This window comes from Anguilla rostrata, chromosome 4 (genome assembly GCF_018555375.3).
Source record: "Anguilla rostrata isolate EN2019 chromosome 4, ASM1855537v3, whole genome shotgun sequence".
NCBI lineage: Eukaryota > Metazoa > Chordata > Actinopteri > Anguilliformes > Anguillidae > Anguilla > Anguilla rostrata.
Genome location: NC_057936.1, coordinates 48164514 through 48175658, shown reverse-complemented (window position 1 = coordinate 48175658; position 11145 = coordinate 48164514). Strand labels below are relative to the sequence as shown.

The following is an 11145-nucleotide window of genomic DNA, read 5'->3' as shown; positions in this document are numbered from 1 at the left end:
ATGAAACAGTCGATCGTTCGGGAAACCCAGAGTGCCCCCCTTCCTACGAATACTTTGCAGATTTATTTACGCTTACGATCAATGCCGAACTGCACTGTAGTCAAATAGCATTTCGGTAGGCTACCGTATATGCTTTGAACTACGAGTGCCCTTTTACGCTTGAAGAGGCGCAGCGGCTTGGGTCTCATGACGTTGTCCTTACTTCCTGCTAATGAGTCTTGTACAGGTCTATGGTCTTGTATCATTCCCAACATTAGGCTACTCCTTTATGAAACTAGAGGGCAGCAGAGGATTTTGTCACACACATAAAACATTATTGTATCGTTGCAGAACCGATTATCATGCTCTAAATTCTGTACTCTTGAATATTTTCATTCGTATAGTCTTCGCTCTTCGATGTTTGAAATACGGGTTATGGTAAGATAAATAGAATTGCATCTTTCACGCAGCCCCCTCCCCCCAGAGGCAATGGAGTTGCTATCTCCAGCTGCTCCGTCACTCCCAGGACAGAGGGCGGCCATGTTGTTGGATGGGTTGTTGCAAGTTTAGAAGGGAAGGAAGTAGCTGGAGGAACTGGGAGAGTTTGCAGTCAGTTGTAGCCTATGTCTTTTGTCATGTAGATACATTCTGTGCCGGTTTCTGTTCACTTGCTATTTTTGTTTACCTTTTTTTGTTTTATTTTTTATATCGCGTTTGTCTTTCTGACAGTGCACATTGTTTTGTTTTTTTGTTGCTTGAGTATTGTATTATTCCTCGAACTCGGTAATCACTGTCACGGTGCTCGCCGCTGGTGCGTTGGATATGTAGAGATGGGAGAAACCGTGATTGCAAGTTTGAAATAACAGCAGTAACAAGACCGGCCAGTTCGCTGCTGAGATTCTTTTCGGAAGCTAAGTGTTATTCTGGTCAGAAATACCGAGGGACGCATGTAACAAAGGAGGGAGGATTTCATTAAGGTAAGATTATTATAATGGGAATAGGACAGAACAGTCTGAATGTAGGCCTTCAGGCGGTCGTGTGTGTGTGTGTGTGTGTGTGTGTGTGTGTGTGTGTGCACGCGCGTTGTTCGCCGACCATGGTAGTTATCACCAGTGATAAACTGTTAATATTGTCTTGTATCAACAGGAAATAAATGCTTTGTGAATCCTGTTTGATGGCCACTAATCTGCTGAATACATGCGTTTTATTATTTTTTATTGATTTATTTCGGTCAGGCGGCCTCCTCCAAACCGTCTGTGTTGTGATTAATAAACACGTTAAACGCAGTTAACCACCAGCAACATTTTACGGAATACGGACGCTGCTTGCCACTGTGAACAGCTGTTTCCCTTAAGTCTTGTGATAGGCTACGAACTAGAATGCCGTCGATTATGGACAAAGTAGCTATAGCTCCTGGTTACTCTACAACCTTATTTCAATTCAAACTGTTATGTGCCTTATGACGTAGACTTTGCATTGCAGTGTTTTGGTGTCTGTGTGTGTGTGTGTTAGGGGGGAAGTGATGATACAGGCTAATATTTTTTGTTCATATATGACATCCTTTTTCTTTACAAAGTTAGTCTGACAACAGTAACTCTCTCTCTCTCTCTCTCTCTCTCCCCCTCCCTCTCTCCCTCTCCCTCTCTCTCGCTCTCTCTCTCTGACACACACACAGAAACACACACACACAACAGTTTTATGGGTCCTATCCTCGGATATGACTCAACTATATAGATGCTAGGCAGTTGTAAGGGGAGAAATGTTATAGGCCGGTGCTGGAAAAGCATTCTTTTTACGGATGTTTTATCTATCACTAGACAGGTGATTATGTTGGAATCAGAGCCTGCCAGGTTTGTCTAACATTCTTTATGAAACGAGGGATCATTATTATGCATGTTAGTGTGTTAGCATTGAGTCAGCTCCTCCTTAGCTGCAGTAATGAATGCTTGAAGTGAACAGCTGCAAATGGAGCACACCTGACAAATAGCTGCCACCACACAGACTAATAACTAGTTGGATAATTCAGCTGTGAACCTACAAAAAACTCGCAGTTCCACAACTTTGTTGTTGTGCACTTCTCATTCAGTGTACTTTATGTGTTAAGATTCAACTGGCAGTTTTCTTCAGATACCTCTCCTTCGCCTTAGACATGAACATTTTACATAAGTACAGTTCTGCAGTGTCAGTTTTGAACCCAAACAGACTTGTGCACTTGTGATTATTTCATTCCTTTATCTGTGTCTTGTCTGTAGAAAGAATTAGTGTTCTGGATGTCTCTTGCTGTGTTGCTCTGAGATGGCCCCTGATAAGTCATCTGGCAAAGTAATTGTTCCTACAACAAACTCGTATTTATTTATTTATTTTTAAACTGTGGTGTTGAGAACAACAGTGGCCCTTGGCTCTTGCTTGTTAAATGTCCAAGCAGCACCAGAAAGCTGGGTGAGGCTGAGATTAAAACTGAGTAAAGCGGTCAACACTGTGGAGAAGGCTAATACCTCTGTCACGGGCAACTGGGGGTGGAGGCTTGCAGTTTTGAGTGCGAGATTTGGCTACATCTTTTTCCTTTTCGAATCTTTCATGTAGGGCAGCGGTCTCAAACTCCAGTCCTTGAGAGCCGTTGTCTCCAGTGGGCTCGCAATTTCCCTTTAATCAGCAGCTAATTTAGCTCTGGGGAAGAAGGTGTGCGGACTCTTCAGCCAAGTGTTGAAGTGCAGGACCACATAATATCCCGCTGACACGGTGGCCCTCCAGGATATGAGTTGATCCCTGATATAGGGGAATCTGTACATTGTGCACCTTTTTTTCTAAACATATTTCCTCTTTCATAGCCGCTGAAATTGTCAAATGTGCCAAGATGTTCCCAGGATGCATTTTACGGCATAGGCACTGATGAGCTATTCATAGAATGTATTGAGTAATAGTGTTTTCAGATAAGATTGTGCTGAAAAGCATTCAGTAGAGGTCATTATGGACCAGTAGCATTTGTAAGGAATTCAGTGGGGGCACTGCATGGTCTGAGTCCTGGAATTATTTTGCTGTTTTTCATTTCACACAGCAGCTAGCCTTTTCACTACCAGGATGGTTAGAAACTCCTGAATGCTACAGAAGAGGCCTGTCTAGAACCCTTGATGGTATGTGTGTGTGTGTGTGTGTGTGAGGGTGAGGTACCTAAAAGCAATTCAATGCAAAAAAAAGGCTGCATTCAGCCTCGTTGTTGTTGATGAGCAGGTGCATTTCTCCTGAGCTGAGGGCTTCGCTGAAGCAGAGAAGAGTAACTTCTGTTACTCAAATTTTAAGCTTTTGCATCATCAGCCTCCCTGCAAGTAAAGCGCACGCATTTTTCTTCAGGAGAGCAGTACGAAAACGAATATTACTTGTGCCAATTATGAAACTTTTGTTTCAGGACTCTGAAGTGGCACTGCAGGTGTAGTTTTCCCCTTCCTGAGCACTGAGAACCGTTTGCCTCTTTAGTGGCAGAGTGGATACACATGTGGATGTAGAGCACATCACCAGAAAGGTGTGTAATTTCCCTTTGTGTGTGACGAGCATGAACGCCATTGACCGAGTAGCGCGAAGGAGCCGCGAGAGAATGGGATGCCGGGGGCCAGTAGCTGGGCCCGGTGCAGCTGGCTGCGATGGGAAAGGGGCGGGGCTGTGTACGCATCACGGCCGGGCCTTGTACTGAGATGACACTGCCATGGCTGCGCAGGGGTAATCCCCTCATGGACCTCCTGCAGGGAGAGGACGGGCGGCCCTGTCTGCGGGAGCTGGGCCAAACCAACCGTCCCTGCGGCCGGCCATTTTAACAGCGCTCCCGCCAGCAGCCGTCCTGCTGCCGGCCTCCACGCAGACGGGCGGAGCTGGGTTTTTATGCTCGGCGTAGAACGTCCCTGAAGAAAAATAAGCACAGCTTTCCCACATTTAGGCCCGCTGGGGATTTTGACTCCGGTTGCGTTTAGCAGGCCGGCAGCGACGCAGTGGTTGGCGAGGGACATGTTTACTAATCATGCAGAATCGTGTAGAACATCGTCCAGGTTCCGCCCATAGCTGTGTCCTTTACAAAGACGAATCCAGCGCGAGACGTCCGGGGCGCGTTTCTCCATCTCTAGACAATCGAAGACAATCGCTCCAGGGAGAACGAAGCCGCACTTGCCACAGACGGCTGTTTGAATGTTTCATAACTCCCTCTTGAGCGGTAGTGGCTGGTTCCAGCCCCTGGGCGTGTGGTGCTCCTGTGCTGGCACGTCCGGTGTGGTGTCCGCAGCACCCCTGAGCTCTCACAGGACCCTGTTTATACAGCACATTACTGTTCCGGCCCTCCGGCCATCCTCCGGGATTTAAGTCCAGTCCTAACAGCGCCTGCAAATTCAGCTTCCTGCTCTGACATCAAGAGAAGACTGCAAAGCTCTACCGTCCATGTCAAAGAACTTTCTGTAGATGGGCTGTTCAAATTTGTGCATGTGTGATGAGTCATTCTTTTTGGCTTCCAGCGCATTTGTTTTATGGACCCATTTCTCCTCTGAATAATGACTACAAGAGCAGAGAGAGCCAGACATTGCGTACTTCAGATCCTGAGTTTAGAGTTGATTTCATTCATATTTCTCGCAGCCCTTGAGACCCGTAATGAGTGATTTTGTTGGGAGGGAAGGTTGTGATGCGAAGGCGTCCCGTACGCACTCTGAGATTAACCCTTCATGGGCTGGGGCGTTGCTCTTACGGAGAGCAGTGGGTGCGTGATGTCAGCCGTGACCGTGAACAACCGTGTCTCGGCCTTTGAGAGCCGCGCGTCCATAGCGACGGTCGCATGCCTCCTCCTCCTATTCGGCTGAGCTGTGGCGGACATGGGCCGTTCGCGAGACCATCCTCATCCCCGTCCCCAGACTTCCGTGCCCTCTGCCAACAGGAGGGAGACCAGCTCGGCAAGTCGGAGGACTGGCCGTGATCCCTGTGCCTCTGAGGCCTGGCTGGGGTTCTCCGCTGATGTCCTGTTCCCCTGCATTTCAGATGAGTCGGGGCTTGTAAGCAGATAGCGCTGCTTCTGTTTCCTCCAGGCGTGTTTCTGCAGGGACCAGACCCCAGGCCGTCCCTCGCTTTTCCCTCATTTTGTAAGGCTTAATGAACTGGGGCACAGCCGCGTGACGTCACGTGCGGGTCGGCCTGCTGGAACGGCTCGAGTACCGCCGTGCGAACGCCGGCGCCCTTAAACCCATTCTCCTTCAGTTCACGCTCCGCCGGTCCTTTTGTGCTCCCCGTTTTCGTTTTTCTAGCGTCCTAGCGCCCATTGTGCCTTTCAGCCGCATTGTAACATAATAGATTTACTTATTTATTTATTATTACCTTTACCTGAGAGTGCGCTGGCGGTGCGGCCGACTCGGCGCGGTGTTGCCGAGGGCGCCGGGCGAGGGGCAGATAGCGCCCGACCCCCTGATCTCTCCAAGCGATCTGGTTTCAAAGCGGGGCCCTGTTTTCCCCCTCCTCCCTCGCCCTCGCTCTCGCTGGCCGGAGCTGCCGTGGGGTTTGAGAGCGGGGGGGAGGCACAGAGCGCTCATTGAGGGGGCCGGTCCGGCGGCGCTCAATGCTCGCATTCATGGCTGCGGAGCCCCGCCCTTCGCCCGTCTCCGCCGCTGCGTTCCCGCCGCTGACGGCTGCAGCAGGTGGCCTGGCGCTCCGCGCCGGCGGAAGGAAGGAAGCGGCGGTCGGCTGGGGGGGGGGGGAGAGGGAAGCAGCGCCGCGGCCGCGCTAATGAACCTCTCGACCCCCCCGGCTCTGCGCCGCTCTCATTTCAGGGGCGCCCGCGCCCGAAAACCCGAGTGCGCTAACTGGACAAACTTGTTTACTAATTGGGATGCGTTAGTGTTCCTAAATCATTCAGCTTAGGTGCACATGTGCTCCTTGGACAAAAAAAACGTTAGCGTACAGCCCCGCACCCCCCTGCCCCTGCCCCTGCCCCCGCCCTCCTCACGTACATATTCCCATGCTTGCTGTCAGTTCACCGGGTTGTTGAGAGGAAATTAATTTGCGCAGTCAGACTGGTTTGGTTTTTTTGAATATCTGCCAGAAGCTTAGGCTGTGAGAACATTTTCTTTGAAGACAGACGGACAGCTGGAGCAGTAGCACCGCTAAAGGTCTTCCCTCCCACCGCCGCCTTTATCTGTCTTTTAATGAAGGCATGCATAATTCATGCTGAAGCGAGGATCTTATATTTTAGGCTGAAACTCTTCCTGTCGGGTCCGATTTTTACTAGCAGCCGCAAATGGCGGTAGAGCAACCCTGCGGCTCGCGGCCCTCCCCTCATAAGGGTTTGAAACGGGGCCAGCCCGGAGCATATTTAGGGTAAACTGAGATTGAATCTAGGGGCGGTGACAAAGGAATGTGACCCCTCGGTCCTGGTGAGAATGACCACGAGGCCATAAATTGACAACAGGAGATTGTTGCTGAGGAGTTAGTTTAGGGTGGGAATTTGGTTCTTTTCACGCTGACGCGGGGGAGGGGTTCAGCCAATGGCCGGGCATTTCGCCTCCGAGTTTGTCTTTTTCGTTCCAAGTTTGCCTCGTGTGTTTCTGGACGGGGATTTTCTTGTCAAAATCCTGCTGACATCTCGGGCCTCTTGAGTTTGAACCCCGTCTGGCAGACCTTGGCATTTGTTCCAGGGTGTTTTGAATACAGCAGCTACAGTACAGTACACCAGTACAATAACCCTCAGGCCTGTATGGTACTTTTAAAAAATACTGTGCCCCCAAACTCATCTCATGTTTTATATGATTTCATTTTTTTCCTTTGGGATGGGTTAGTTTCTATTAGTTATTTTTTAGACTGTAAAATCCTGAGTGCTCTTCACTGTTAATTGTTTTGTTTGGAGCCATAGCTGCGCAATCTGCAGTAGATATATTTGTGATGTAATGAGGCCTGTATGTCTGATCCTTTTCCACTGGAAGAACCTGACCCACATGACTTGCGCTTTCGGCAAATCACAGCTTGGGCTCTAATGTAAACTATACTGAAGACGAGGATGCGCACACCGTCCTAGACTCTGGAAAGAATGCGTTTAATTTTCAATTAGCCATTATTGTCAAACACGTTTATAGACGAGACAAAAAACATATGCCGTCGGGTTTATTTGGGTGTAGAGTTTTTGGTAGCTAAGTAGCTTGTTACACCTCAGGCGACGGTGCCCAAAAATCACGGCGTCTCCTTCCAGGGAGCTTTTGGCATTGACTGACGCTCCGTCATTGTGCAGTACGCCAGCCCAGCCTCCGGCTATACTGTGTGACGGAGACAGAATGAGATACGGGGCTCCGGTTTCACGGTTGGCTCTAGCCCGACGGTAAACGCGGTCGCGAGCGTCCCCGGGCCTGCCGAAACGTGACGGCGCTGCCGGGGCCGCCCGCGCGCGGCGGTACGAGAGACGGAAAGCGCACCTCCGTGCCATCGGCCCGGGGCTTTTCGTGAAACGCGTGTGGAATTTTCTGCCGAGCACAAAGAGAGGGATTCTTGGGTTCCTGAAAGGGAACGTGCGGCCGGTAGTCACGCCGAGTTCACTGGGAGGAGGTTGGAGGGGATTTTTCTTTTTTGCAGAGTAACGGATGACTCCAGATGTTCTGAGCACGGGCTGAGGGCGGGATGTGCTGGCTCTGTTTTCGCTCCGTTTGGTTTTTGTGCTGCATTGGCGTTGGGGATGTCGGGGTCAGCCGCACGGTGCACCCGTGTTTTCCCAGCTGATGAAGAGCAGAGTTTCCCCCCGCTGTGATTCACCGGTCCTCACCGAGCCGCTCGGTTCTCTGTGACGACGCCGCCATGCCGTCAGACTGTACGTGGGATGTGCGTAGTGCGGATGGCGTGTGTGTGTGCCCCCTGCGGCTTGTGCCTGGTAATTCATTGAAGGGAAATGTCCCTCCAGATGATTTCAGCAGGCGTGTGTGTGTGTGTGTGTGTGTGTGTTTGAGATTTCAGCAGGCATGTGTGTGTGTGTGTGTGTGTGTGTGTGTGTGAGATTTAAGCAGGCGTGTGTGTGTGTGTGTGTGTGTGTGAGATTTAAGCAGGCGTGTGTATGTGTGTGTGTGTGTGTGTGTGAGAGATTTCAACAAGCATGTGGGTGTGTGTGTGTGTGTGTGTGTGTGTGTGTGTGTGTGTGTGTGTGTGTGGATTTCAGCAGGTCGTGGTGTGTGTGATCAGGTGTGTGTGTTTCAGCAGCAGCTGTGATGTGTGTCTGTCCAGCTGCAGCAGCTGAGACGCGAATGGTGTCTCCAGCTGTCGGGTCCCCTCTAAACTCCTCCTCAGCCAGCTGGATGAACCGGGCCCGCTCCCTGCTCCAGTCGCTGGAGCATCCAGGCAGGATCCTGTGCCAGCTGTAGCCCCAGCACAGACATGCACACACACGCAAGCACGCACACACACACACGAGCACACATACACGCACACATGCACACACACACCCACACAAGCAAACACACACACACACAAAACACAATCACACACAAATGCACACACGCACACACACACACACACACGTAGCACACACACACACACACACACACACACACACACACACACACACACGTAGCACACACACCACACACACATGCACACAGCAGAAATGTGTGTCTGTTTTCGGATTCCCATGAACATGGGCAGACCATCTGGGTGTTTCCCTTTTTTGACTCGTGGGCCTCAGGCTGTTGACCCCTGTAGGCTGGGCAGTGGAACCCTTTTCATGAACTCCTGCCCTGCCCGCACTTTGAAATGGATCTGTGGTTTTTCAAAGCACAGCCTCAATAAAGCTAAATGTACAAATGTCCTCTGCTACGCTTTGCACTTTCTGTGTACACCCCCCTCCCTGCACTGTGTTATGATTGTCACTGGGTGCTGTGTTGTTGCTGTGTGAGCCCAGAGCGTGCTGCTCTCTGCACAGTTTATGTATTTGTATTTTCTTCAGAACCAGTCGAACTTGGAATTCTGTCAGAAAACCCAATTTCTACCCTGCAGTCCTCACCCCCCACAGTCCTATAGAGTGGGTTATTCAGAAATCCAAAGCCATATTTTGGCATGGGTTTTGTGTGTTTGTGTGTGTGTGTGTGTGTGTGTTCAACACAAAGCCTGAAGTGTAATCATTCACACAGTAGACAGCTCCAGTAGTACGGCATCTCCAAAGCACTGCATTCAGTCTTTCCCAGACAGGAAGCCAACACTGCACAAACTCTTTATCTTTTTTTTGTATGGAAAGTTGCCTTTTGGGAAAATGACAGTGCAGACAAGCCAAGATATCGAGAACAAAACACAGTGCGCTCCAAAGGGAGATTATAGTCAGTTTTCTATTTATTTATTACATTTTTCTAAACTAGTTGGAAGGGGAAGTGTCCAGGCCGGTGGCACTCGCTGGCTGAGGCCATCTCCGTTGTTGGAGACACGCTGCACCGTGTCGTACCGAGCGATCCCACGCTCGGGGTGCGCCGAAGCTTCGGAGGAGATTAATCCGAGCGACATCCTGCCAGGTCTGCTTCTTAAGCCTTCCGTATCGCAGTTCCGTGATTCTCATTTACCCGGAGGCTTACGCGTCCGTTAGAGCGGGCGCTTTTACGTGAGGTCCGCCGGGCCTCCCGCCGCGGCGTTATTAATACTCCTCTTTCTCGCGGGGGCCCGCGTTCCACGCTGCTCCGTAGGCGCGCGGGGCGGGCCGCGAACCTCGGATTTTAAAAAAAGAAAGGAAGAAGGGGCTGGTGGTGGACAGCGGACAAGTAAACAGGAAGCCGAAAAAAAGCAGAGCCCTGACTACAGATGACCGTTTCGGCCTGAAGGACACGTGATCCTGAGGAGTGTCTGATCTCCACCCCGGTTTCTCTGCATTGCATTACCCGAAGCACGCGTCACCAGCGCAATTCATACGGTCTGTACCCCGAGTGAATCTGTAATGCGTCTTCTTGCAGTGCTGTGCTCAGTGCCATTTTGTTTTTGTTATAAAGTGACAAATACCATTCTTAATGACCATTTAGCTCCAGTGTTGGTTGTGTGCAACTGCATATTAGGCTTTGACTTGCAGCGGTTTTTCTTAAACTATGGGTCAGGACCCAAAACACATCACAGGAGTGAATGAGGTGGGTCCTGGAATGAGCTGGTTGGGCTAGTATGTGTATTTGATGGGTCACTGAAAGGTTCTAAATTTCTCATTTTGTTCCTGATATTAAAATTTGAAGAAGCAGTGGCTCGCGGTAATGAGTGGTATTTTATGGTGGCGGTTATCGGAAGGTGAGCACAGACATAATGCAGGAGGCCTAATTAAAACCCAGGCCAGCCCTGTCTGTTTCTCCACAGCCCTGTTGATTCAGTGCTAATGAGCTGTGAACTGATTGCACCAAAGCGGAAGTGAATAACCATGGCCTCTGGGCTCTATTGCTCCTGTGCATTTAAAGTCACCCCATCCCCCACCCAACCCAATAAAATCTGAAGGGACTGTGACTTGTAGCCCTTTCAGAAATAAAGGATTTCTAAATTAAACTCGGTAATCAGGACAAAGGTCTGTTTTGATATGAAATGGAAAGAACCGCTCATTGCGTTATCAGCCCAGCAGTGTTTGCACTGGACGTTGTGTAAGCACGTAGCCTACGTAACACCTGCCAGTACGGAGTCCTCCATTTTGCATCTGCTCATTTTGTGTGAGAATGCGGCGTGTCTGATCTCTGCATCATGATGCCTGCATCTATACCAGATGCTGTTGTCTATGTTTCAATGTTTTTACTGCTAAAGCGATGTAATGTAATCTATTATAACTTGCCGTTTAGATTACTCCCCGCTCTGTACGCCCCGATGCGTCACCCTCCTGATGTAGCCTGCGTTATCCTGGCTCAATGGCCCTGTCAGTCACTCCGAACAGACGCGCGCTTAGCAGACGGCGGTAACGCGGTCGCTGCAGATCGGCAAGCCTGACACGGCGTTCCCTTCCCAGGTGGACATGGGAAGACATGTCAGTCCTGCTCTGGAAATACAGAGGTTGGCTTCTGCTGCGTTCCAGGCATTCCAGCGCACGCACGGCTGTTTCTCTCAGGAGCTGCTTGGTTTGGTTACAGCTAGCAGTACAGGGCTGTGCAGGGCTGTGCAGTCACTGAGGAGGAGCGGCCTGCTCGTTTGGTTTGCAGCGGTGGTTTGTGGGTAGGGCTGGCCTGTATTTTTGTATTC

At 50.3% G+C, this 11145-nt stretch overlaps 1 protein-coding gene across 2 annotated transcripts in view; it reads left to right on the top strand.

The window, feature by feature from the left end:
• The first annotated feature begins 457 nt into the window (after positions 1-457).
• LOC135253508 (tyrosine-protein kinase yes) overlaps positions 458-11145 on the top strand; it is a 38773-nt gene continuing 28085 nt past the window's right edge. The window contains exon 1 of one of the 2 annotated variants that reach the window (XM_064332862.1): positions 458-956. The gene's annotated coding sequence lies outside the window, so the exon portion shown is untranslated. Of the gene's footprint in view, positions 957-9708; positions 9860-11145 lie in introns of those variants that run through there. The other variant, XM_064332863.1, reaches the window with a different exon arrangement.